Source organism: Mustela putorius, unplaced genomic scaffold (genome assembly GCF_011764305.1).
Source record: "Mustela putorius furo isolate JIRA1106 unplaced genomic scaffold, ASM1176430v1.1 tig00003834_pilon_pilon_pilon, whole genome shotgun sequence".
NCBI lineage: Eukaryota > Metazoa > Chordata > Mammalia > Carnivora > Mustelidae > Mustela > Mustela putorius.
Window position 1 is genome coordinate 59448861 of NW_025421987.1, and position 25770 is coordinate 59474630.

Sequence of the window (25770 nt, forward strand, 5' to 3'; positions counted from 1 at the left end):
GGCTTTCCGCCGACCAGGGAGCCCGATGTGGGGCTAGATCCCAGGATTCCGGAATCAGGACAATGACTGAGCCACCCAGGCACCCTCATTTGTTTTTTCCCTTTTTTTTTTTTTTTTTTGCTCATCCTTACTTTTTGCTTCTGAGGCCATCCATCTGGAAATAATTTACCTCTGCCTGAAATGTACCCTGCAAAGTCTCCACTCTCATTTTTTAAAGATATTTTTAATGGAAATAAAAGTCTAAACTGACAGTTAATTTCTGTCAGTACAAGAAAGATAATATTTTATTCTCTTCTATCTTCTGTTGTTGCGTCATCAGGATAATTTATTATGTCTTTTTTTTTAATAATTTATCTGAGAGAGAAAGAGAGAGCACGCATAAGGAGGGTGAGCAGCAGAGGAAAAGGGAGAAGCGGGTTTCCCGCTGAGCAGAGAGCCCAGTATGTGGCTCCATCCCAGGACCCTGGGATCATGACGTGAGCTGAAGGCATATGTTTAAGGGACGGAGCCACCCAGGTGCCCCTCATCATGTCTCTAAAGATAAACTGCCTCTCCCTTCTGACCTTGCTTAAGAGCTTCTCTATTTTTTGTGTTCTATCATTTAATTATATTTTATCTATGTGTGGAAGTTTTTTTACTCATGATCGGGATTCATGTGACCTCATGAATTATGGGCAGTTGTGTTTTTTCTTGGTCTTTGAAAAGTCCTGGGCATTATCTTTTAAATGTTGCCTCCTCTCATATTCTCTCTTCTCTTTCTGAAACTATTAACTTATGTGGGATCTGAATTCTCCAACTTCCATATTAACCTTTCTTTTGGGTTTTTCGTCATTTGCTTCTCTGTGTTGCCACTGGAAACTTTCTTCGGATGGATCATTCCGTTAACTATTTTCCCTATTTGGCTTGGATTAATCTGTTGTTAAACCCATTCACTGAGTTCTGATTTTCAGTGATTCTTTTTTTTTTTCAAGCTCTATATGGTTTTCAAATAGGTTGGTTCATCTTTACAGTTTCTTATTTTTCAGCTCACGTCTTGTTTTCGATCATTTTTTTTTTAACTATGAAGTGCTTATTTTTGTTCAAATTGTACTGATGAGGTTTCTCTGATGTCTAGGACAAAAATAGATCCCTCCAAAAGAAGGGTGGAAATTGGCTTTTGCACAGTTCCAGGGACACTTGCAATGTACGATTTTTTTTTTTTTTTTTTTTTTAAGAAGGCTCCATGCCCAACATGGGGCTTGAATTCACAGCCCTGAGAGTAAGAGTCTGACGCTCTACCGACTGAGCCAGCCAGCAGGCCTGTAGGAACTACTTTTCTTTTTTTATTTTTTAAAGATTATTTATTTATTTATTTATTTGGCAGAGAGGGAGACAAAGGGGGGTGGATGACAAGCAGGGGGAGTGGGCGAGGGAGAAGCAGGCTCCCCACTGAGTAGGGAGCCCAATGCAGGGCTTGATCCCAGGACCCTGGGAACATGACCTGAGCCGAAGACAGATGCTTAACGACTGAGCCATCCAGGTGCCCTAGGAAGTACTTTAAATCAAATTTTCATCTTGAGGTTTTTCTGACCATCTAGTTATTATAATTCTACATACACATCTGTATTGGAGCTAGTTTAGTTAGGTTCACAAATTCTTGGGACCAAATAGCAAGCATTTGTTCAGAACCACAGTTTTTGAAAGGTGATTTTTCTTACAGTCTTAAACAGTTTTTAGGAGAGAGGAGTTTTGATTTTTCATTCTAATTCACCTTTATATTGAGCGAGAAGCCTTGTGAAGTCCCAGCTTTATAACCAAAGGGTCCCACTCAGATGTCTTACCTAGTCTCTTATCCCTTTTGTCCTCAAGACCATGAAAAAAAGAAGTACAAGTTAAACTGGTTTGGCAAATGCCCTCAAGGAAAAAGTCAAAGTCATTGCAACAGATCCCATCTCGCTTAGCTTTTGACCTGAATATTCATTACTTTCACACTGGTTCATTGCATTTAATATTCTATTGTATCGGGGCACCTGGGTGGCTCAGTGGGTTAAAGCGCCTGAGTGGATCAGTGGGTTAAAGCCTCTGCTTTCAGCTCAGGTCATGATCCCGGGGTCCTGGGATCGAGCCCCGCATCAGGCTCTCTGCTCCGCGGGGAGCCTGCTTCCTCCTCTCTCTCTGCCTACTTATGATCTCTGTCAGATAAATAAATAAAATCTTTAAAAAAAAATATTACATTGTATCCAGCATCTTTAAATTATTTCAGCCAGAGTGCTGGTAAACTATATTGCTAGAAACAGAACTCAACCCTGGGAATTCACGTTTAAAGCCACAGAGCCTTGGAGTCTTACAGCCAAATCAGGACGATCTAGCCCAAAAATGAACCAGTTCAGTGCCTGTCACTTTGTAATAACTGCTGATATTTTAACACTTCCTATGTGCCAGATATTGTGGTAAGTATTTGTATTATCTCATTTAATCCTTACAATAATCCTAAGGGCCCATTTTACAGAACCCCAGAAATATTAAGTAATTACCTAAGGTCCACAGTTATCCAAATGACAACACTGTGATTTTAAACTCAGAAAAGTCTAACTCCAAAGATCACACTCTTCCCCCAAAGATTGCACCCTCTTAAGATCCATGCAATTTTGCTTCTCAATAAATAACGTAAGAGAGGGAAAGACAGAAAGAGGGACAGCACGCACTACTAGGTACCACAGAGTTACTAACAAAATGCAGGCTTTCCTAGTTTCAATCCTCTCTACTTCCCTATGCTCAGGTCAGAGTTGGCAAATTTCCATCGTTTTTTTTTTTTAAGATCTTATATATTTATTTGACAGAGAGACAGTGAACACAGCAGAGAGAGCAGCAGGCAGAGAGGGAGAAGCAAGCTCCCCCCTCAACGGAGAGCCCAACTCAGGGCTCAATTCCAAAACCCTGGGATCATGACCTGAGCCAAAGGCAGACACTTAATGACTGAGCTACCCGGGCATCCCAAGATCAGAAATTAAAAGAAGGAAATATAAAAAGTCCTCAAAGCAATATTACAAAAGGAAATAAGATATTAAACCTGAGTTGGTCATAAGAACCATCAAGCTCAAGAGATCAGAAAAAAAATCTAGTCAAATATTTTTAAGTTGTGGAAAATCAGCTTTGTTTTTCATGAGCTGAAATATTAATTCTTAAGAAGCTCTGGTGTGGTGGGGAGGTGGCTCAGTCGGTTAAGCACCAGGACTCTTGATTTAGGCTCAAGTCGATCTCAGGGTCATGGGCACAAATGCCAATGACCGAACCTGCACTCAGGTGAGGGAGGGGGGTCTGCTTGGGATTTTCTCCTTCTCTCTCTGTTCCTCCCTCACTCATGTACATGCATGTGCGCATGCTCTCTCTCTCTCTCTCTCTCTCTCTAAAATAAATAAATCTGGGACACCTGGGTGGCTCAGTCAGTTAAGCTGCTGCCTTTAGCTCAGGTCATGATTCCAGGGTCCTGGGATGGAGTCCCATATCAGGCTCCTTGCTCGGCAGGGAGTCGGCTTCTCTCTGCGACTCTGCCTGCTTGTGCGCTTTCTCTCTCTCTCTCTCTCTCTGACAAATAAATAAGTAAAATCTTTTAAAAAAAAAAAGGTCAATATTAATAAATAAATAAATTTTTTTTTTTTTCTTTTAGAGAGAGAGTGTGCACAAGCAGGCAGGGAGAGAGAGAGAATCCCATGACCCTGAGATCACAACCAAAACTAAAATCAAGAGTCAGTCACTCAACGAGTGAGCCACACAGGCACTGGAGTAAATAAATATTTTAAAAATAAAAATGTAGCTCTGGAAAAAATAGTTAGCTAGTGAAGTTACGACAAGTTAAATATATCCACTGAACTTCACATTAACTGATCTCTTCAAGCTTGCAAGTTCTTCATTCTTTTTAAATCTAACTAATAACCAACTTGTCTGAAGTTGTCATCCGAAGAAAGGCGTTATAGAAAACATTAATGAGAAACATTGGGAAATAAAACTAAACAGTATTATAAAATTCCTCAAATGAAATTTATCATGTGGATTTTGGTGGGTTTTTTTCTTAAACCACTATAAAAAAGATTAAAGATATTGTAACTAACTCCTGGTTGTTTGTCACTGGCCTATATGTTTTCAGTTATTATATTCTCTTGAATAGCTTCCTCCCCTTGGAATACCTACTATGTTCACTTTAAAATCACGGGAACTGGAGTGGGGATACAATATCCTAGTGGCTGGGTCTTGTTCACAGCTGCCCTCAGAATCTTCCATTATCCCATGAGAATCTCATCCCCATTCAAGGAAGAGAAGGATCTCCTTCTGATGCAAACAGCATCAGAATACACTGAAGTCTGAATGTCAACATTTCATCTTCTCCTTCAGTAATGCTATGAGACAAGAACCTATGCCCCCACAAAGAATTCAAATTAGCTTCGATTCCAAAGACTAGAACCAAGGCCAGAGCCAACAATGTTCATACCATTCTGCCAACATGCATGCCAGGAGGTGCTTTCAGGTATCAAGGAATAAGTCTTGGGTCACTTGGGTGGCTCAGTTGTTTAAGCATCTGCCTTCAGCTCAGGTCATGATTCCAGAGGCTTGGGATGGAGTCTCACATCAGGCTCCTTGCTCAGAGGCCTGCTTCTCCCTTTCCCTCTGCTCCTCCCCCTGCTGTGCTCCTCACTCTCTCTGACAAATAAATAAAATCTTTAAAAAAAGGAAAAAAAGAATAACTCTCCTAGTCCTAGGGAGATAAGGGAAATGTTGAGATTTGAAAGTAAGGTGTGAAATGCTACTAAATGCACATTATCTAAGAAAGTTAAGTGTGTTGGCCCTGTTCTACCAGGCAGTGATAAAAAAAAAAAACTATTCGTTTCTTTTCAAAGTTGATCTTTCGACCTCGACTGAAAAAAAATGAAGTGACACTTTTTGCTGTGACACTCTGCTCACCCAGAAGTAAGAGAAAAGCAAGTTTCATCTATACCAAAATGCCAATTTTTACCTATCAGATTAGCAAATTCAACAGTTTGGTAACAAACTGTGTTGATAAGAGTGTGGAGATACTGTTACTGTAATACATTTCTGATAGGAATAAAAACACAAATTCTATGGAGGCCAATTTGGCAATATTTATCAAAATTACAAGTGTACATATTTTTAACCTAGCAATTCTACTTCCAAGTAGAATTATACTAAGCTATACTTAGGTGTAATATGGTATATATTTAAGGTTAATCATTGCAACACTGTTTTCAAATATCAGAAGCAACCTTACTGACCATTAATCTGGGTTGAAGTTCAGTACATCCAGAGGCCCCTGGCTGGTTCAGTCCATAGAGCATGTGATTTTCTACCTCAAGGTTGTGAGTTCAAGCCCCATGCTGGGTATAGAGATTACCTAAAAATAAAATATTAAAGGGGCGCCTGGGTGGCTCAGTTGGTTAAGCAACTGCCTTTAGCTCAGGTCATGATACCAGACTCCTGAGATCGAGTCCCTCATTGGGCACCCAGCTCCACGGGGAGTCTGCTTCTCCCTCTGACTTAATCCCCTCTGCTCTCTCTCTCTGTCTCTTTCAGAAATAAATAATAAATAAAATCTTTTAAAAAGATAATAAAATATTTTTTTTAATTTCAGCACACCTATTTGGTGGAAAATATGCAGCCATTAAAAAAATTAAAGAAACTAGGAGATCCAACACAATATTGAAAAAGAACAAATTTGGAGACTGACACTATTCAATTTCAAGACATACTCTAAAGCTACAACAATTAAGAAAAACTGCCTGGTATTGGCAAAATAGATATATAAATATATAGATCAATTAAAGAGAACAGACAGTGCAGCAATAGACCCACATAAATAGAATCACCTGATTGGGGCACCTGGCTGGCTCGGTCAGTAGAACATGTGACTCTTGACCTTGGGGTCATGCATTCAAGCCCCACATTGGGTATAAAGCTCACCAAAGGAAAAAAAAAAATAGAATCAAATGATTTTTTACAAAGAACAAAGACAATGCCACAGAGCAAAACCGGTCTTTTCAACAAATGGTGCTGGAACAACTGGACATCCACATCCCAAAAAAATGAACCCAGACACAGACCTTAAATCCTTCACAAACATTAACCCAAAATGAATCACAGATCTAAATGCAAAATCCAAAACTATAAACTCCTAGAAGATAACACAGGAGAAAACTCAGATGACCTTGAGTGTGGCAATGACATTTTCGATACAACACTAAAAGCACTGACCATGAAAGAATGAATTGATAAGCTGGACTTCATTAAAATTAAAAAATTCCGCTTTGTGAGACACGTTAATAAGAAAATGAGAAGACAGGCCACAAGACTGGGAGAAAATATTTGTAAGAGGCACAACTGAAAAAGGATTGCTATCCACAATACACAAAAAACTCAAAACACAACAAGAAAATACTCCAATTAAAAATGGGCCAAAGAGGGGCGCCTGGGTGGCTCAGTTGGTTGAGCAGCTGCCTTCAGCTCAGGTCATGATCCTGGAGTCCTGGGATTGAGTCCTGCATCAGGCTCCTTGCTCCGCAGGGAGCCTGCTTCTCCCTCTGACTCTGCCTGCCACTCTGTCTGCCTGTGCTCACTCTCGCTCTCTGACAAATAAATAAATAAAATCTTAAAAAAAAAAAAAAAGGGGGGGCCAAAGATCTTAACAGGCCCCAGCCAAAGATGATATACAGATGGCAAATAGGCATATGAAAAGATGATCCCCATATGTCATCCAGGAAATGAAAATTAAAATGATGAGATACCACCAAATAACTATTAAAGGGGTCAAAATCCAGAACACTGACAGCACCAAATGCTGGCAAGGATGTGGAACACAGGTGCCTGGTTGGCTCAGCTGGTTAAGCATCTGCCTTTGGCTCAGGTCATGAACCCAGAGTCCTGGGATGGAGTCCGCCATCTGCATCTAGCTCCTTGCTCAGCCTCTGCCTGCAGCTCCCACCCGCTTGTGTGTGTGCACACGCACTCTCTCTCTCTCTGACAAATAAAATCTTAAAAAAAAAAAAACTTATGTTCACAGAAAAATCTGCACGTATTTGTATGTATTCATAAATGTCAGCTGTATTCATAACTGCCAAAACCTGGAAGCAACCAAGATGTCCTTCAGCAGGTAAATGCATAAATAAACTGTGGTACATTCAGACAATGCAATATTATTTGGCGTTAACATGAAATGAGCTGTCAAGCTGTGAAAAAATGTGGAGGAACCTTAAATGCGTATTACTGAGTAAAAATGTCAATCTGAGAGGCTACATTTTTATAAGATTTCAACCATATGACATTCTGAAAAAGATAAAACAGTGAAAAAAATCAGGTCAGTGGTTGCCAGAAGTGGAAGAGATGAATAGGCAGAGCACAGGGTTTTAACAATAATAAAATATTCTGTATAAAACCATAATGACGGGTACATGTCATTATACCTTTGTCCAAACCCCTAAGATTTACAACACCAAGAGTGAATTGTAAGGTAAACCATGAACTTTAGGTGATAATGATGTGTCAAAATAGGTTCATCAGTTGTAAGAAATGTACCACTCTGGTGGGGAGAATGCTGATAATGGGGGAGGGAGTGCCCATGTGGGGTCAGGGAGTACGTGAGAAATCTCTGTACCTTCCCCTCGATTTTGCTATGAACTAAAAACTGCTCTAAAGAAGTTTTTTTTTTTTTTAAAGAATTAAAAGGGGCGCCTGCGTGGCTCAGTCAGTTAAGCAGTTGCCTTCAGCTCAGGTCATGATCCCAAGGTCCTCGGGTGGAGCCCCGCTTTGGACTCCCTGCTCAGTGGAGAGTCTGCTTCTCCCTCTCCCTCTGCCTGCTGTTCTGCCTACTTGTGTTCTCTCTGTCAAATAAATAAATAAAATCTTCTTAAAAATAAAGAATTAAGAAGGTCTATAGGCTGATATAGAATGATAAACTACATTGTTAGAAGAAAAAATGCAAAATTATGTGACTAGTGCACTACTATTTTTTAAAAGGAGAGAAAAAAAGCATGCATATATATTTGCATATAGAGTAGTTCCCTCCTTAGCCACACAAAAGACGTTCCAAGACCCCCAGTGGATACCTGAAATGGTGAATATACCTACTATGAGCTCTATACCTACAATGTTTTTTCTCGAATATGTACCTATGATAAAGCTTAATATATAAATTAAGCACAGTAAGAGACTAACAATAAAGTGTAACAATTATGAGAATATACTGTAATGAAAGTTATATATGTAAGACATGTGGTCTCTCTCTGAAAATATCTTGTATCTTGTATCTGTACTCACCTTCTTGTGGTGATGTGAGAGGACAAATGCCTACGTGAGGAGATGAAGAGAGGTGAGTGACGGACGTGACGGAGCCTTGAGCTGTGACTCACCTCTGACCAACAGCAGAATCTCCTGTTTCCAGTTACTGAAGCTGCGGAAACCGCAGACAAGAGGGACAACTCTATGTTTTATATATATATAATTACACATATGTGTCGTTTTGAAAAAAATATATATATAAGAAATGAGTAATACTGTTGGCCTATTAGAGAATCAGCTGGATGGCTGAGGGACAGAAATGAGAGAATTTTCGCCAAATACCCTTTTAAGTTTTTTAAATTGTTAAGCATAAAAACATATGATCTGCTCAGTCTAACAAATAAAAAGTAACATAGCAAAGACAATTTGGGAGGAAAGGGGAGCACCTGGGTGGCCCAGTTGGTTGAGTAGCCAACTCTTGATTTCAGCTCGGATCATGATCTCAGGGTCATGAGATCAAGGGTCTCTGGCTCAGCGGGGAATCTGCTTGAGATTCTCTCGCTCTGCCCCCCACTTTCCCTCTCTAATATAAATAAATAGATAAAAATCTTCATAAAGAAAAAAGAAGAATTTTGTGGGGGGTGCCTGGATGGCTTAGTCTGTTGGGTGTCTGAGTCTTGATCTCAGTTCAGGTCTTGATCTTGGGGTGGTGAGTTCAAGCCCGGTGCTACGCTCCAGGGCTGGGTGTGGTGCCTACTAAAAAAAAAAAAGAGGGGCACCTGGGTGGCTCAGTGGGTTAAAGCCTCTGCCTCCGGCTCAGGTCGCAATCCCAGCGTCCTGGGATCGAGCCCCTCATCGGGCTCTCTGCTCTGAGGGGAGCCTGCTTCCTCCTCTCTCTCTGTCTGCCTCTCTGCCTACTTGTGATCTCTGTCTGTCAAATAAATAAAATCTTAAAAAAAAAAAAAAAAAGAAAAATTGTTAACTTTTTTTTATTTTTTAAAGATTTTATTTATTTATTTGACAGAGAGAGAAGGCATAAAAGCAGGGGGAGTAGAAGAGGGAGAAGCAGGCTTCTCACCAAGTGGGAGCCTGATGTGGGGCTCGATTCCAGGACCCTGGGATCATGACCTGAGCCAAAGGCAGATGCTTAACAACTGAGCCACTGGGTGCCCCGAAAAATAGTTATCTTTAAAAAAAAAAAAGAGAAAGGGAAGAATTTTGTAAGCAGATATATAATTTTTTACTTCACCAAATTTGAGAGGAGAAATTTAAGAATGTTTTGAGAACGGCTCGACTTGAGTTTTTGCTTTTGACTAAAACTTGGACACTAAACAGTAGTTTTCACATTTCTCTTTTGACAAGTGAAAAAGAAGTTTGTACACAGTTTGTATTCACTCTCTTCCAAGACTGCATTTTAATGACTTATCCAGTAAACAGAAAAATACTTCCAATTTACAACCATTTAAAACAAACCAAAAAAAAGCTATGGTTCAGAATAAAACATTTGTACACAAGTTTGTTTTGTTTTGTTTTGTTTTTTTCAATTGGAGAAGAAAAGATTTCTCTGGCATTCACCTTTGGACACTACTCAGGAAAAGAAAAAAATAATAATAAATTGAAGGGATTCCTCTATGGGAGAAAATAATGGGGTAAAGGGTGGAGGGTACTTTCCAGCTTTTGCTCCATAAACACAATGCCAGCAGAAAATAGGTTTAGTTGCTCAGGAATGGGACAACTTTGATTCCCACTGGCCCACTGAATCTGGCTGCAGCCAATAGGTGATGTTTTATGAGAGGGAAGAAAACTTCAGAAAGAAAGAAATATAAAAGTGAAAGAAAAAAAAAATTCCTCAGCCCTGTTAATGAAATCCAAAAGAGCTTAAGGAAAACTACTTTGAAAAATTACTAAATGCGGGTGCCTGCGTGGCTCAGTCTTTAAGCGTCTGCCTTCAGCTCAGGTCATGATCCCAGGGTCCTGGATGGAGCCACACATGGGCTTCCTGATGTGTGGGAAGCCTGCTTCTCCCTCTCCTGCTCCCCCAGCTTGTGTTCCCTCTCTCACTGTGTCTCTCTCTCCGTCAAATAAATAAATAAAATATTTTTTAAAAAAATACTAGGTAGCCTGCATGGTTTAGTTGGTAAGCATCTGCCTTCAGCTCAGGTCATGATCTGGGGGTCCTGGGATGCAGCCCTGCATTGGGCTCCCTGCTCAGCAGAAAGCCTGCTTCTCCCTCTCCCACAACTCCTGCTTGTATTCCCTCTCGCTGTCTTTCTCTGTCAAATAAAATAAAATCTTTAAAAAAAATACTAAATCGACAAAGCAGGAAAGAATGTCCAATGGAAAAAAGACAGCCTCTTCAATAAGTGGTGCTGGGAAAATTGGACAGCCACATGCAGAAAAATGAAATTGGACCATTTCCTTACACCACACACGAAAATAGACTCAAAATGGATGAAGGACCTCAATGTGCGAAAGGAATCCATCAAAATCCTTGAGGAGAACACAGGCAGCAACCTCTTCGACCTCAGCCGCAGCAACATCTTCCTAGGAACAACGACAAAGGCAAGGGAAGCAAGGGCAAAAATGAACTATTGGGATTTCATCAAGATCAAAAGCTTTTGCACAGCAAAGGAAACAGTTAACAAAATCAAAAGACAACTGACAGAATGGGAGAAGATATTTGCAAACGACATATCAGATAAAGGACTAGTGTCCAGAATCTATAAAGAACTTAGCAAACTCAACGCCCAAAGAACAAATAATCCAATCAAGAAATGGGCAGAGGACATGAACAGACATTTCTGCAAAGAAGACATCCAGATGGCCAATAGACACATGAAAAAGTGCTCCATATCACTCGGCATCAGGGAAATACAAATCAAAACCACAATGAGATATCACCTCACACCAGTCAGAATGGCTAAAATCAACAAGTCAGGAAATGACAGATGCTGGAGAGGATGCGGAGAAAGGGGAACCCTCCTACACTGTTGGTGGGAATGCAAGCTGGTGCAACCTCTCTGGAAAACAGCATGGAGGTTCCTCAAAATGTTGAAAATAGAACTGCCCTATGACCCAGCAATTGCACTATTGGGTATTTACCCTAAAGATACAAACGTAGTGATCCAAAGGGGCACGTGTACTCGAATGTTTATAGCAGCAATGTCCACAATAGCCAAACTATGGAAAGAACCTAGATGTCCATCAACAGATGAATGGATCAAGAAGATGTGGTATATATACACAATGGAATACTATGCAGCCATCAAAAGAAATGAAATCTTGCCATTTGCGACAACGTGGATGGAACTAGAGCGTATCATGCTTAGCGAAATAAGTCAAGCGGTGAAAGACAACTACCATATGATCTCCCTGATATGAGGAAGTGGTGATGCAACATTGGGGCTTAAGTGGGTACGAGAAGAATAAATGAAAGAAGATGGGATTGGGAGGGAGACAAACCATAAGTGACTCTTAATCTCACAAAACAAAGTGAGGGTTGCTGGGGGGGAGGGGGTTTGGGAGAAGGGGGTGGGATTATGGACACTGGGGAGGGTATGTGCTTTGGTGAGTGCTGTGAAGTGTGTAAACCTGGTGATTCACAGACCTGTACCCCTGGGGATAAAAATATATGTTTATAAAAATAAAAAAAAATAAAAAATAAAATACTAAATGTAAACTTCGATGAGATTTAAAAAGATAGTAAGAAAGAATACAAATCAAAACCACAAGGTATCACATCACACCTGCCAGAATGGCTAAAATCAAAAACATAAGAAATGACAAGCGTTGGCAAGGATGTAGAGAAAAAGAAACTCTTGTATGCTGTTGGTGGGAATGCAAACAGTGCAGCCAATGAAGAAAACAGTATGGAGATTCCTCAAAAAATTACAAACAGAATTACCATATGATCCAGTACTTCCACTACTGGGTATTTACACAAAGAATACAAAAATACAGGGCCGTCTGAGTGGCTCAGTGGGTTAAGCCACTGCCTTCAGCTCAGGTCATGATCTCAGGGTCCTGGGATCGAGTCCCACATCAGGCTCTCTGTGCAGCGGGGAGCCTGCTTCCTCCTCTCTTTCTGCCTGCCTCTCTGCCTGCTTGTGATCTCTCTCTGTCAAATAAATAAATAAAATCTTAAAAAAAAATACAAAAACACAAATTTGAAAATATACACGCACCGCTATGTTTATTGCAGCATTATTCACAACAGCCAAATTATAGAAACAACCCATAAAGAAGATGTGGTATCTATATACACAATGGAATGTTACTCTCACATAAAAAAGAATGAATCTTGCCATTTGCACCAACATAGATGGATCTAGGGCATAATGCTAAGTGAAAAAAGTCAAAGAAACACAAATACCATATGATTTCACTCATATGTAGAACTTAAGAAACAAAACGAACAACAAAGAAAAGGAAAAAAGACAAACTAAAAAGCAGACTCTTAAGTAAAGAGAATAAACGAGTGGTTACCAGCAGGGAGGTAGGAGGGGGGATAACTGAACTAGATGAAGGCGATCTCGAGTACACTTATCAGGATGAGAACTGAGTAATGTGCAGAAATGTTGAATGACTACATTATACACCTGAAATTAATATAACACTATATGCTAATTATACTGGAATTTAAAAAAAAAAGATAGTAAGAAAGTTGTTTTTCTTTAAAATTTCATCCCAGTCTCCTACTTCTACAACTTAGGAGTCAAGATGTGATTATTTCTTTCTTTTTTTTTTTTTTTTAAGATTTTATTTATTTATTTGACAGAGAGAAATCACAAGTAGGCAGAGAGGCAGGCAGAGAGAGAGAGAGGAGGAAGCAGGCTCCCTGCTGAGCAGAGAGCCTGATGCGGGACTCGATCCCAGGACCCTGAGATCATGACCTGAGCTGAAGGCAGCGGCTTAACCCACTGAGCCACCCAGGCGGCCCTGATTATTTATTTCTTTATTATTGAAACCCAAATGTCCTTTTTTTTTTCTTTTTTACTTTTAGTTAAGATTAAGTTTCAAAATTCAAAAGGCACAAAAGGGTATACAATAACAGTTTACCTCATATATGTCTCCCAGCAACCAACATTATTAGTTTCTTGTATATTCTTCCAGAGATATTCTATATGCATACAAGGAAACCCTCCTGCACCTTCTTTTTTCCTCAACCTTTCCTTTCCTATTCTTTTACACAAATGGTTGTATGGAACCAACTCTTGTGTCTCTGTCAAATAAATAAAAGAAAATCTTTTTAAAAAAAAAAATTAAGGGATCTTTACATAATTTTAACTCCTTATATGAACACATACTACTCTTTTCTATAAAGAAATCTCTTTTAAAAAGATAAGTTTCGGGACGCCTGGGTGGCTCAGTTAGTTAAGCTGCTGCCTTCACCCAGGTCATGATCCCAGGGTCCCGGGATCAAGTCCTGAATTGAGGTCCTTGCTCGGCAGGGAGCCTGCTTCTCTCTCTGCCTCTGCCTGACACTCTGCCTGCTTGTGCGCTCTCGCTCTCTCGCTCTCTCTGACAAATAAATAAATAACATCTTTAAAAAGTAAAAAGATAAGTTTCTTTTCAATATCTCCCATATCACTCAAAGTTAAGAAAAAGTTGTTAGGAAGAATAAAAAAGAGGGGGGGGGGAGGCGCCTGCATGGCTCACTACGTTCAGCATCTGCCTTGGGCTCAGGTCCTAATCTGGATCAAGCCCCACCTCGGAATCCCTGCTCTGCAGGGAGCCTGCTTCTCCCCCTGCTTGTGCTCCCTTTCAAATAAATAAATAAAATCTTTTTTTAAAAAATGATCTAGAGAACAAAATTGCATACAATTACATGACAAAACAACTCACTGAATTTCTGGTCCAGTATTCTGATTCCTGAAAAAAAAACTGCGTAGATCTTCAAAGTTCCCACCAAGGGTAGTTTTGCAGAGGTAACATTAACACCCCATGGAGACCTTTCCACTGTCCAGTCCAGAGGCACCTTCAATGAAACTGAAGAGGGAGGGAAAAAGGAAGTAGGAAGCTAAATTTGAATGTTTGGTTCTCGTGGATTAGCAACAAGGAAGTGAAGGGAGATGAAAAGAAACCAGGATTGCCTCAGATCAGTTAATAAGTAACCTACATATGCCAGCACTAAACTAGATCCTTCTGCCTTTCAGTGAGAATTGATTGTTCATTGGCACCTGAACGGCTGTACAAGGGCAGAAGTCTCTTGTGAAGCACAGAAGAACCAGCCACAGAGAAAAGAGACAGCAAATAGGGTAAGCCACAGTTACTCAAGAAGAGGGAAACCCAGAGAACCCTCCAGGGTCCTGTGTGGTACCTATAGCCAAGACTGATTTCCAAAGCAGAGTCCAACATCCATTTTCTGAAGCTTTCTCTTTCCCGCTTGTATCAATCATAGGGAGCAAAGAAGGCCCAGGATGAGGTGTGCTTTTACAGCACGGTTTGCCATTACTAACACTAGACCAGATGTCTGCTGGCAATGTTCAGGCTCAAGTCCCAACTCAGCTGTGTGAGTGTGGACATTCCTAAACTTCAGTTTCTGCATGGATAAACCAGCTCAAAAATACTACAAATCTAAAACCAGCCCAGTACAACCCAGTCTCAATTTCCCAACAATAAAGCAGAGCTACCTTGGGAGCACCAAAACACCAGCCTAAGTTCACAAATTTTTAGCAACTATCCAAGATAATTGTGATCTCTAATTTGGAAGACACCCTCTGGTTCATTCCAGCAGTAAGTCTCTCAATACTATTTCAAGAAAGCAGGTGGACAAAGGTTATATATGATAAAGACAATATCAAAGTCTTGGGATGCCAGAAAACACACATTAAAATCACAAAGGGTCCTTAGACCCACCACAATTTGACAACAATCCCAAAGTGATAAATAAGTGGGCCACTTTGATGTGGAAAAGCCTCTGCAAAAGGGAACCTAAACAGCACTCACTTCTAAACAAATAGCCAACACAGTTTATAAACAAAGCCTTTCTGGAACCAGGCCTGAATTTATAACCTTCTCAACTCCATACAGTGAATGCACATTCTCCACTCACCAAAAAGCCGATGAGAAACATTTCTAGCTATCTGTACTTTGAATTGTGAGTCTGAAAAGAAAACCAACTCTGTATTTTTTTTTTTTTAATTTAGTCTGTTTCCTGAGTGGCAATATGATATGACTGAACGGGTAGGCAGAAAGACCTCAAATTCCAAGTCAGTTCCATGCTGGTTTAGGTCAGGGGAAAAACCTCTGTGAGCCTCATCAGTGACGTGAGATAATTCCTGCCTCTTGATTACTGTGGGCTTTAAAGAGACAATAAATGTCTAGGCACATGGTTGGAACATATTAATGTTCATTTTCTCCTTTTCTTGCAGAACTCCTTAAGATACTTACTAAATAAATAACCAGAAAAGCTGTTCCCCATTATGTTAAATCATAATGATGCCAGAATTTCTCAGGCCAAAATAGATAGTCAGTGAAAAAAGACTCTTTTGCATATATGCAAACCATGTGTTTGTAAGAGATACGCATGTATATAACCAAATATATAATCAGGAGGTGCCCACTCTCAATGTCACGCAATGAAATTGGATTAATCATATGACGTGGCTGTTGACCGTTTTATCTCCACAACTAAAGTAATTTCAAGACTACAGCAAGGATTTCATAGGAGCATGCCCTGGATTTCCCAGAACAGCGGGATCGTTAGAAATCAGAGATGTGGCTCCACAATTTTACAATGATGATGAGGCAAAGGTGCTTAACTTAGTGCATCCAAAATGCAAGACTGGGGAGAATGTTTTTAACTTTGCTATAAAAGTTCTCTCGGTTGTCCCCTCTGCACCCATCCTGTCCTCTTCTACTTTGAAGCACAGAAGACAAGAGGCCGTGATGATAATAAGACAAAGCTGTGTAAACTTCTTCATGGGCTTCTTAAAACGCACTTCTAATTCAGCACACCCTACCACAGCAGTCCTCGATTCCTCCCTAAACAGAAATGGTCACGGGTGTCAAAGAGATGTGAGTGAGTGTCCACTGAACTGTGTCTAAATGATTTTCCTTGTGAGCACAGCCAGCCTGGAATAAGAACCTACGAGTGAGAAGAGAAAACATGCTTCCCAGGCCGAGGAGGCATTGTTCAAAGTAATGAGTTCTGCACCACTTGGGCCACACTTCACAGCTGAGTCTGATTTTCCTGAACAAAGACCAATAACCAAATGGGCATGCTCTTCAGCAAGATTCTCAGAGCTGATGATTGTTGGCAAGCCCATGAGGTGGTGGAAACAAGAGGAGACTACCGCCTCCCTACCCTTCTGTGTTCTACAAAAGAGGAAGACTTTGTCAACCTTGGTCAGTATTATGCCAGGGGAAGTGACATAGCTCTAATGGATTTCAGTAGAGTCTAAACTCACTAAAAATGTCTAGAAGTGTGGCATCTCGAAAGTTAAGATTTGTAATTGCCCTACTGTATTCCTTTCATCCTTCTATCACAATTTTACATCTTTTTTTTTTTTTTTTCTCAGAGAAATAATAGTCATGATCCTTCAAGCATGCAGACCAACACTATTCTTAGAAGGGAGCTGCAGGAGGTTTATGATGTCACGAAACATGGAGTCAGAACAAAGGACTACTCAATCACTCACCTTATCTTCACCTAAGAAATCTGAGAATTACAGGGTTTTTCTGTTCCTCCCAAACATGGTGCTGTACTCGTGAAGACAGCAAGTTTTAGGGTCCAGTCTGCACTACAAAAATGTGAAGATAAAAAAAAAATAGGTGCTCACAATGCTTCTTACTATATATAATTTTTATCTAAAAATACTCAAAAATGGTGTTCAGCATATTTTTTAAATCAAAGTGTAAGCATTTGCTTCTGAATCTAGATGTAGGATCGCTCAACACTAAATCAACTGTTCTCCTTAAGGGTTCTGTTGGTTCTGTTAAGTATCTACTCTGAAAACCTGAAACAGCATTAGAATGATTTCAGAATTCAACTCTGACTTTACTGAAGGCAGGACTCTGGAATGATTTATTATATAATCTTATATATAGTTTTCAAAAAATGTTCATGGACTAAATGAATAAATAACGTAGGAAACATTTAATTAAGAGTTTTTCGAGTATATTACATTATGGCACACTAACATAAAGCACCATTATAATATTCTATTTTTATAATTCTATCCTTCTAATTATTTAGAAGACTGATTCTAAAAGTAAGTTTAATTGATACTGATGATGTGAGAAAATGTATCTCGAAGGCAGAAGCAAGGACTTTCACAGTTTTTATGCAGAATCTGGTGCAGCTATAAATTCTGGCTCTGCCCATCAACCTTCCCTCCCTTTGTCTCCTTCTCATAGCCTTTCCCCAGCCTTCCCCCAAGCACTCGCAATCTCATTATCCCGTGATCTGCTAAACTGCAGTTTACCTCCTGGAACCAGCAAAAACACATGTCACTGAGAATTAGGGAATTGGAGCCAGTTACAAACCGCCAAACAGGGTCACAAAGTATCTGAACCTGAAAATTGAGAGTTTTTCTATTTTTTTAATTATGAGAAAAGGGGGAAAACTCAATTGGACATTCTTAACACTTGCATTAGATGGACTATATCACATCTTAAGCACTTATAATGAATGGGATGGGAGAGGTAACTTTAACAGCATGTTATTTGCTAATATCTGAGAAGTAATATTACGTTGACTTCATTTGCTGATGGTGGGAGGATATTGTCTGAAAACTTCTACCACTCACAAACATTTGCAGCTCTTGAAGGGAAATTGTTTAAAAGCAGGGGACACTGAGACAGTAGCCCTAGTACTTCATCTAAGGTATTTTTATGTCACACTTTATTCCAGAAAAAGTAACTCCATTTTAAACTTTGATTAGTTATGTCGATATTAACCATTGTTTCTTTAATAGCAACTAGGCATATTAATCCTGCTGCCAAATACAGCCTTAAAAAAATAAGCAACAAAATGCAGCTCCTTCTACACAACCCTTAAGATGTGTACCCTTGCCAAATGCTAACCTGTGTGTAAACAAATGGGATTTCTTAAAAGGGGCAGAGCTGCTGAGACAATTTGAAAAGGAAAATGACATGTTTAACAGGAGGCTTGAGAAATCTGACTGGTTCCCATCAAGACTTCTTGAAACATTCCCTGCAGAAGATTAACCCCAGAAGTGACCAAAACTGAGGGGCAGCAGGGAAAAACAATCACCCCTTCTGGGAAAGCCTTTGTTTCTTTTCACTGGCATTTTACTGTGGTCCATTTTGGAGCTCATCTCTTTTCATAAACGTGCCAGAAGGAGGACACAGGTGCTTGGGTTTGCACTCATCCCACTCACCACTTGCATAAAGGGGGCACAAGTCTGTAACCTTACTGCTCGAGAAGAAGCACCTGATTTATTTTTTAAATATCTCACCTCCAAGGGAATATATTTTATTCAGTGTTGGTAAGGTCTCAGTGACTGCCTCAATAAGCAACTTCTCACCATTTTCTTCCGTCTAAGATCAAAATGGTAATACGAAATAGCGGGGGGGGGGGGAGGGGGGGATGGGGGAGTCTTCTACTTCCATTTAGTTGGTTATTGTTTTAATGCTGAACTGCTAACGTAAAAATGAGATCATAAACTCATCCCGAGTTACAAACAACAAAGAAAAGGAGGAGAGAGGGGGCCCGCCGCGACGCTCAACAGGGGACTGGGCTTAAGGGCGAGCCGGGTGGCATCTCCGACTCGCGGCGCCGTCGCCATGGGAACCCCGCGCAGGCGCAGAGAGCGACGCCGCGAGGCCGGGACTTGCCCCCACCGCCCCGCTCGGCGTCGCTCCGGTGCTCCAGTTTATTCCAGGAAAGGGTAATGGAGTAAATCCTCCTGGCGCTGAGCGTACCCGGTCTTCTGAACCGAGAGGGTCCTGAGTGGGGTCAGTGAGTGCAGGCAGAGCCGTGAGACTCCCCAAGTGTAATGGACACCGCACTCCCCTTGCTGGGAAACGCGGACCTGCTCTCTCGGAGCCGTCGGGAGGTGAGAGCCGGGTTCCTGGGAGCGCGCGTGTGGGTGAAGCATCCTACAGCAAAGCTTCACCCTCCAACGGGCAAACCCCACTCATCAACACGGGTGACTCGAGAAGTAAATTCTGGCGCGGGCACGCGCATACCCACATCTTCTGAATTAAGAGCCTCCCACCACCACCCCCCCACACGCACACACACGACCCGCGGTGGACCACTTCTCCGCGCAGGGGATTTGGAGGATCCCCACGCACAACAATACTCACACGGTGGAAAGCGTGTCCCGGCCGGGACTGGAGAGAGGACCTCGGGCCACCTGCTCTCTGGCACACCTGGTCTGGTCCACCAGCCCTCTTTCTCGTTCCGCCCGGTCCCCCTCAAAGCACTGACCTGCTCAACTTTGAGTGTTCAGCAGTTGACGGATTCCTGGGAGTCCTTGGCACAGGAGCAACCTCCGAAGTGCTGGGGTGATGAGTTGCGGGCCCTTGTGACCCCCAAGTCGAAAACCCTGTCGAGGGACGGAAAAGCCCCCTAGAAGCGCACTTCTCGCCACAGCCAGCAGAAGCCCCCGAGACGCGCAGGCTAGAGCGGGGCGCCGCCGCCACAACCTGCTTTCTCATTCAAATTCTGACGCTCACACTGGAGCCCCCTCCCTCCCAGCCCCGCAGCTCCCGAGGAAATCAGGAACTGGAGCAGGAGAGAGTGGACTGGAGCTCCCACCGCCTCCAAGGGCCCCAGCTCGCCAGGGGTAGGGGGCTGAAGGCTGGACCTGGACCCCTGGGCCCACGCGCCCTTGCGAGGCTCTCTGGCAAGCAAAAGCCAGAAGTTCTAAGAATAAAGTCTTCCTTTCTCCCGCGTAGCTTTCAAAGATTCCCAAACCCAGGAACACCTCCTCGATACTCAGTTTTAGGCAGTGCTCTCAAGAGCTTCAGTGTTTGTAGGATAAAGGAGTTTGGAGAAACAAAGTTGGAAGTGAGAGAGCAGAGAATGGGAACCGTTTGCAGCTTGCACTAAAGTTTAAAAAAAAAAAAAAACCCTTAATGAAAATCGCGAACCGTCCATCTTAGGGTCACCTTACCATTCTAAGAAACTAGCACTTACTATGCCTTATAACCAAGGAGATCTGCCTTAAGTAAATTGCAGCTTAGACTGAGAAAGAGGGGAGTGTAGGTAACACTCTTATTCCCCGCCCCCCCGCCACCGTCTCTTCTTCCAGATGCTTCTCCTACATGTTAACGGGTCAATTATTCAATCAAATTAATTTAACGGCTGGCAGACTCCAGCACCGAACCTGCTGTAAGAGCACAGCCACGGGGGAGGAAAGCCTGCACACAGTAGGCACTCAAATAGCGAGGAAACGAGGAAATCTACTGCGCGCACAGACAGGGTGACTGACCAGGTTGGTGCGGCTGCTGGAAGGCTGACAACCGCTGGCCTCGGCAGCCACCCTGTGATCCAGTCTCAAGATTCCAGGATTTGCATTTATCAGCCTTCATTCAACCTGCCCTATTGTTAGTTCAAAGCCTGGCTGGGAGGGACTTCGAGACTCTGCTCCTCACTCACCTTCAATTTAAAATTCTCCACCAATAAGAAGGTCCTAAAAAAGCTGGCAGCATAGGGTTGGCAGGGATTTTCTGGGCTTAGTGACAACATAAACGAAAGTCATTTTCTTTTTCATGCGTGAATTTGCTCAGGAAGTTACAAATGAGTGCTCGAGCAGGGAGAGCGGGGCCGGGGCTGCCCGTCTGCTTTGATGGACAGTTAGTGTGGGGGGTGGTAGAACCGTGACCTCTCAGCGCAAGATCTAGGGTTTCACCTTTTCATCCCACTTAGCCGATACCATAGAAACAACCCATTTGTATTATTCAGTTCAACAGAGGCAATTACAATGTCACAGCAAAGCACCATGGGCAAGAAGAAACTTTATCCTGAAAGCAATCCTGGACTCTCAAAAAAAAAACAAAACAAAAAAAAAAAAAAAAAAAAAAAAAAAAAACACCAAAATAGTCATTTGAATTTCTTCATGTCAGCGTACCAGGAAAAATTCAGTTTGGGAAAATATATATATAAGGTCTTTCAGCTCCAAAAAAAGAAAGCTCCCTGATTTTTTTTTAACATGCCGGGACAAAAATTCCCAGCGTATAAGAAATTAAACAGGTAACTACTCTTCTACCCTCAAACTGCTTCTTGCTTTGCATCCAAACATATGTTTTTTAGAGCTTTGTTTTACTGGTGAATAGGAAGGCCAAAAAGAGAGAATAAGAGAGAGACACACACACACCCATCAAGACAACCCCTCAACCAAAGAAGTTACCCACTCTAAACCTCCTGGGTTTGTCTTTCTTTTATACCTGAAAAACCACAGATGCATGGGTTAAAATAAGCTCAGACACAAAGTTCACAATAAGAGCACTTGGTTTGTAATGCAGTCTTTATTTTGAAAGTTTTAATCAATTTCCATAACTGTATGAACTTCAAAACTTTTCCACTATGCAATATTTCGAACCTACTGAAATCAAAGCAAATGCCCATATAATATGTCTGCTTCCTACCCCTTCTTTTTTAAGTAAAGCATTACAGATAACAGATAAAACCCCATCTCCTGGCCTTTCTCCCTCCCTTTGCGCGAATCATACTTAATCATGTGCTTAAGTGTTTAGGGCATATGGAGAGATCCATAAATCTTTTAAGGTACCTTTTCCCTCTGAGCTTTTTTTTTTTTTTTTTAATTCCATATATCATAGAAAAATCACCAACTAAAACCAGGAAAATATTGTTACATTGCTCAGTGTTTAGAAGCCAGACAGAACTATTTCTCCCCACTGCCGCTGGTGACAAACACAGGGAATGGTAACAAAGGGATTAGACAGTGGGCAGTAAACAGCCTCTCTAGGTTACACAAACCTTTCCATGGTTACCGAATAGTCAATAGAAAAAAACAAAACAAATAATACCCCCTTCCTTCACAGCCTACAAGGGAATCAGAAAAAAATGGGATCTAAATTCACACTTCTTTGGGCAGGTAGAACAAAGGTCCTATATAGTTGTACCTTTTTTGCATGGTCTATTGGTAACCTAAACTACAATCTTGCTTTAAGAAGTAACCCCTTTTCCCAGCATAAGGGACTCCTGCTGTTATTCTAGCTCAATTCAAGGTTGAAATCAGCCCTGCTGAAAAGTCTGGGGTTGAATCTTCCTTGCTTCTCTGTACACGGGGACCTCTCTGTGCAGCAAGTTACGGAAAGCCCTTCACAGCAGTCCTTTGACTTAACCTCCTCTGTGTAGCAAAAGGGCTATGAAAGCACCGATTTTTCTTAAATGCCATTTACTGGTGAAAGACATCCTTCCCCACCCCCACTCTCCTCGGGCTTCCAGAGCGATGACTCTCATTAATTACACTGGCACAGCACTGCCTGGACTCCCTTCTAAGTAGCTGCCAGATTTCCACATATCACCTCTGCCTTGATACAGAATGTGCACTGACACCGGGATCACAGAAAATCCTGTAAAAGGTGCCTGATAGCTGGGAAGATGATTGATGTGCTTTGAGGTGGGCCTGCCACGCTGCACATCAGAAAGGGTTTCTTAGAAAACTGCACTAGGAATTGGGTTGAAAGTCAGTTTTTCTAGCTATGCAAAAATATTGCTTTCAGTTGCGAAAACAGCCATATTTAAGATATTTGAATTTAATCAGCAATAATCTTCAAGTTATATTCAGAATGCAAGAAAGTGAAGGAGATGAATATTATCTCTATTTTAATCAAGACACCAAAAAGTCACAGAAATAACCAAAGAGCTTAGCAATTATCAAGGATGAACTAGAAGTCTCCCAACACAGCTTTCTTGAGTACTTGCCATGTACCAGACACTATGCTAGATGGTAATTCTTAGCTAGAATTCAGATAATACTCCTGAAGTACAGAGCAGTAGCTCTCCTCATGACCTTACTTTTAGATATAAATAACAAAACCCCAACTCACACTAACTGGAGGGAAGGAGCCAGTACTGACTCCCACCTTACAATGGAGGAAAGGATAGAGGCTTCAGGAATGACAGGATCCAGGAATTTAGAATCATCATTTCTTTTCCATATTCATTCTCTTTTGATCCTACTCTTCCTCTCCCTGCTGTCTTCAATGTTTAAACCTTATTCTTTCCTATTACATATGAGCTTCTATAGGCTGGTGGGTGGAGAAAGCATTACCAGGGACAGCTCCATGACCTCAGGCTAGCAATCCCAGGGAAAAAAGAGGCTTTTATTTTATTTTATTTTATTTTATTTTTATTTTACCATCTGTAAATAAGATTGTAGGAAAGGATCCCAACTGACCTGTTTCAGGTCGTGTGTCCGTCCATAGGTCAGTTAATGTGGTCAACAACAAGTAGAGTATATGTGTATCCAGTCTCTGATCATACACCCAGTCCTATAGACAAGAGGTGGGGTAATTTGAGTAGTAGCCCCACCAGAACTATAAGGAGTCAGGAAGGATTTGGTCTCCATAGGAAGGAAGCTGCTCTTCCCAAATGAGGGTAGGAAGTGATTCTGGTGGATAAAAAGAGCAAAGGTGGGGCGCCTGGATGGTTCAATGGGTTGAGCCGCTGCCTTCAGCTCGGGTCATGATCTCAGAGTCCTGGGATAGAGTCCCACATCGGGATCTCTGCTCAGCAGGGAACCTGTTTCCCTCTCTCTCTCTCTCTGCCTGCCTCTCCATCTACTTGTGATTTCTCTCTGTCAAATAAATAAATAAAATCTTTAAAAAAAAAAAAAAAGAGCAAAGGTCCCCAACTGTGCCATCTCTTGAACCTGCCACCAAAGAAAGCCATTAACATCTTTGTATAGATTCCTATGTGTACGACAGAGGTTTCAAAAAAAAAAAAAAAAGAGTAAAGAAACTTCCAGCGTTCATTAGAAAGAACAGGGGAGGGATGTCACAGTATAAATGCCACCAATCTTTCCCTCCCCAGCTACAGAAAAATTCATCCCCATATGTAAGCAACTGTCATGCTAAGCTGGAAACAGAGAAAAAAAACATAAAAGCAGACCAGCTGATCTTGGGAAGAGTTGCTTCCTATTTGTGTTTCTCACTTTTTATCACAGAAATTTTCATAGGTAAACAAAAGTAAAATAGTATAATGAAGCCCTACGTATTGGTCACCCAGTTTCAAAAATTATTATTTTGATAATCTTTCATTATTCAGGAATGTGAGGAATTCACAGAAATTGTTTTTTTTTTAAGATTTTATTTATTTGTCAGAGAAAGCAGAAGCAGGAGGGTCAGTAGGCAGAGGGAGAAGCAGGCTTCCTGCTAAGAAAGGAGCTGGATACAGGACTTGATCTCAGGACCCTAGGATCATGACCAAGTCAAAGGCAAACGCTTAATCAATTGAGCCATCCAGGTGCCCCTGAAGTACTTGATTTCATAAATTAACACTTTTTCACAGTGCTGGGCTCTTAGTTAATGGAAGGAATGCATACCTACAAAACAACTAAATTAAATAAGACTACTACAGGGGAAGCTCTTAGTAAAATGCCTAGCACAAAATGAGCTCTGAAAAATGTCAGGTTTTTAGGGGTGCCTGAGTTGTCTCAGTTGGTGGAGCATGCAACTCGTGATCTTGGGGTTGTGAGTTGGAGCACCACAATACGGGTAGAGATTACTTAGTAAAAAAGTCACTATTATTATAGGTACTATTAAATGGGTAACCTATGTAAAGATTTTAAATGCTAGCAAAGTCTACATGTTGAAATGTATTTGGTGTACAGAGGGAAAAAAGTTAAAGCTAAACTCTTTGCCAATAGACAAAAACATTTTTAAGTGTTCCATTTCTTTTAAAGATTTATTCATTTCATATAGAGAGAGCACAAGAAAGAGCGGGTGGAGGGGTGGCGTGCAGAGGGAAAGATAGAATCCTAAAGCCAACTCCTGGTGGATCAGGGAGCCCAATATGAGGCTCAAACCCAGGACCCCGAGACCATGAGCTGAGCAAAAATCAAGAGTCTGCCACTTGACTAAGACATCCAGTCACCCCAAAGCGCTCCATATTTAAGTGGGCTATTCATATTTTTTCTAGAACAAGCCTATATAATTGTTTCCCCTTTCTATATGGACATATCAAAAATATTACAAGCAGAGGCACCTGGCCGGCTCAATCAGTAGAACATGTGGGTCTTGATATCAGGCTTGTGGGTTCGAGCCCCATACTGGGTGTAGAGATTACGTAAAAATCGTAAAAAGAATACATGCGTTACAAGCAAATGCACTTTTCACCTTACAAATAAGGAGATACAGGCTAAACTGTCAAACTCAAACAAGAGCTTGGACTAGATACTGGAATTCTGAACTCCAGGTTCCCTACTATAATATCTTGGCAAAATAATCTAGCTTCTCAAGGCTAGGTAAAGACAAAATAGAATTGTGCCTGTCTAGGTGAGGTCTTTCAATTCAATTAAGATTTCCTTATAACCCAGTTTATACTTCTTAAAAGATGTTCAGTTCCCA

At 41.3% G+C, this 25770-nt stretch overlaps 1 protein-coding gene across 6 annotated transcripts in view; it reads right to left on the reverse strand.

Moving 5' to 3' along the window:
* PLCH1 (phospholipase C eta 1) overlaps positions 1-19793 on the reverse strand; it is a 217284-nt gene extending 197491 nt beyond the window's left edge. For 2 of the 6 annotated variants that reach the window (XM_045088543.1, XM_013057738.2), the window contains exon 1: positions 14104-14328. The gene's annotated coding sequence lies outside the window, so the exon portion shown is untranslated. Of the gene's footprint in view, positions 1-14103; positions 14329-16901; positions 17017-19660 lie in introns of those variants that run through there. The other 4 variants (XM_013057748.2, XM_013057747.2, XM_013057739.2 and 1 more) reach the window with 3 other exon arrangements.
* Positions 19794-25770: the final 5977 nt, after the last annotated feature.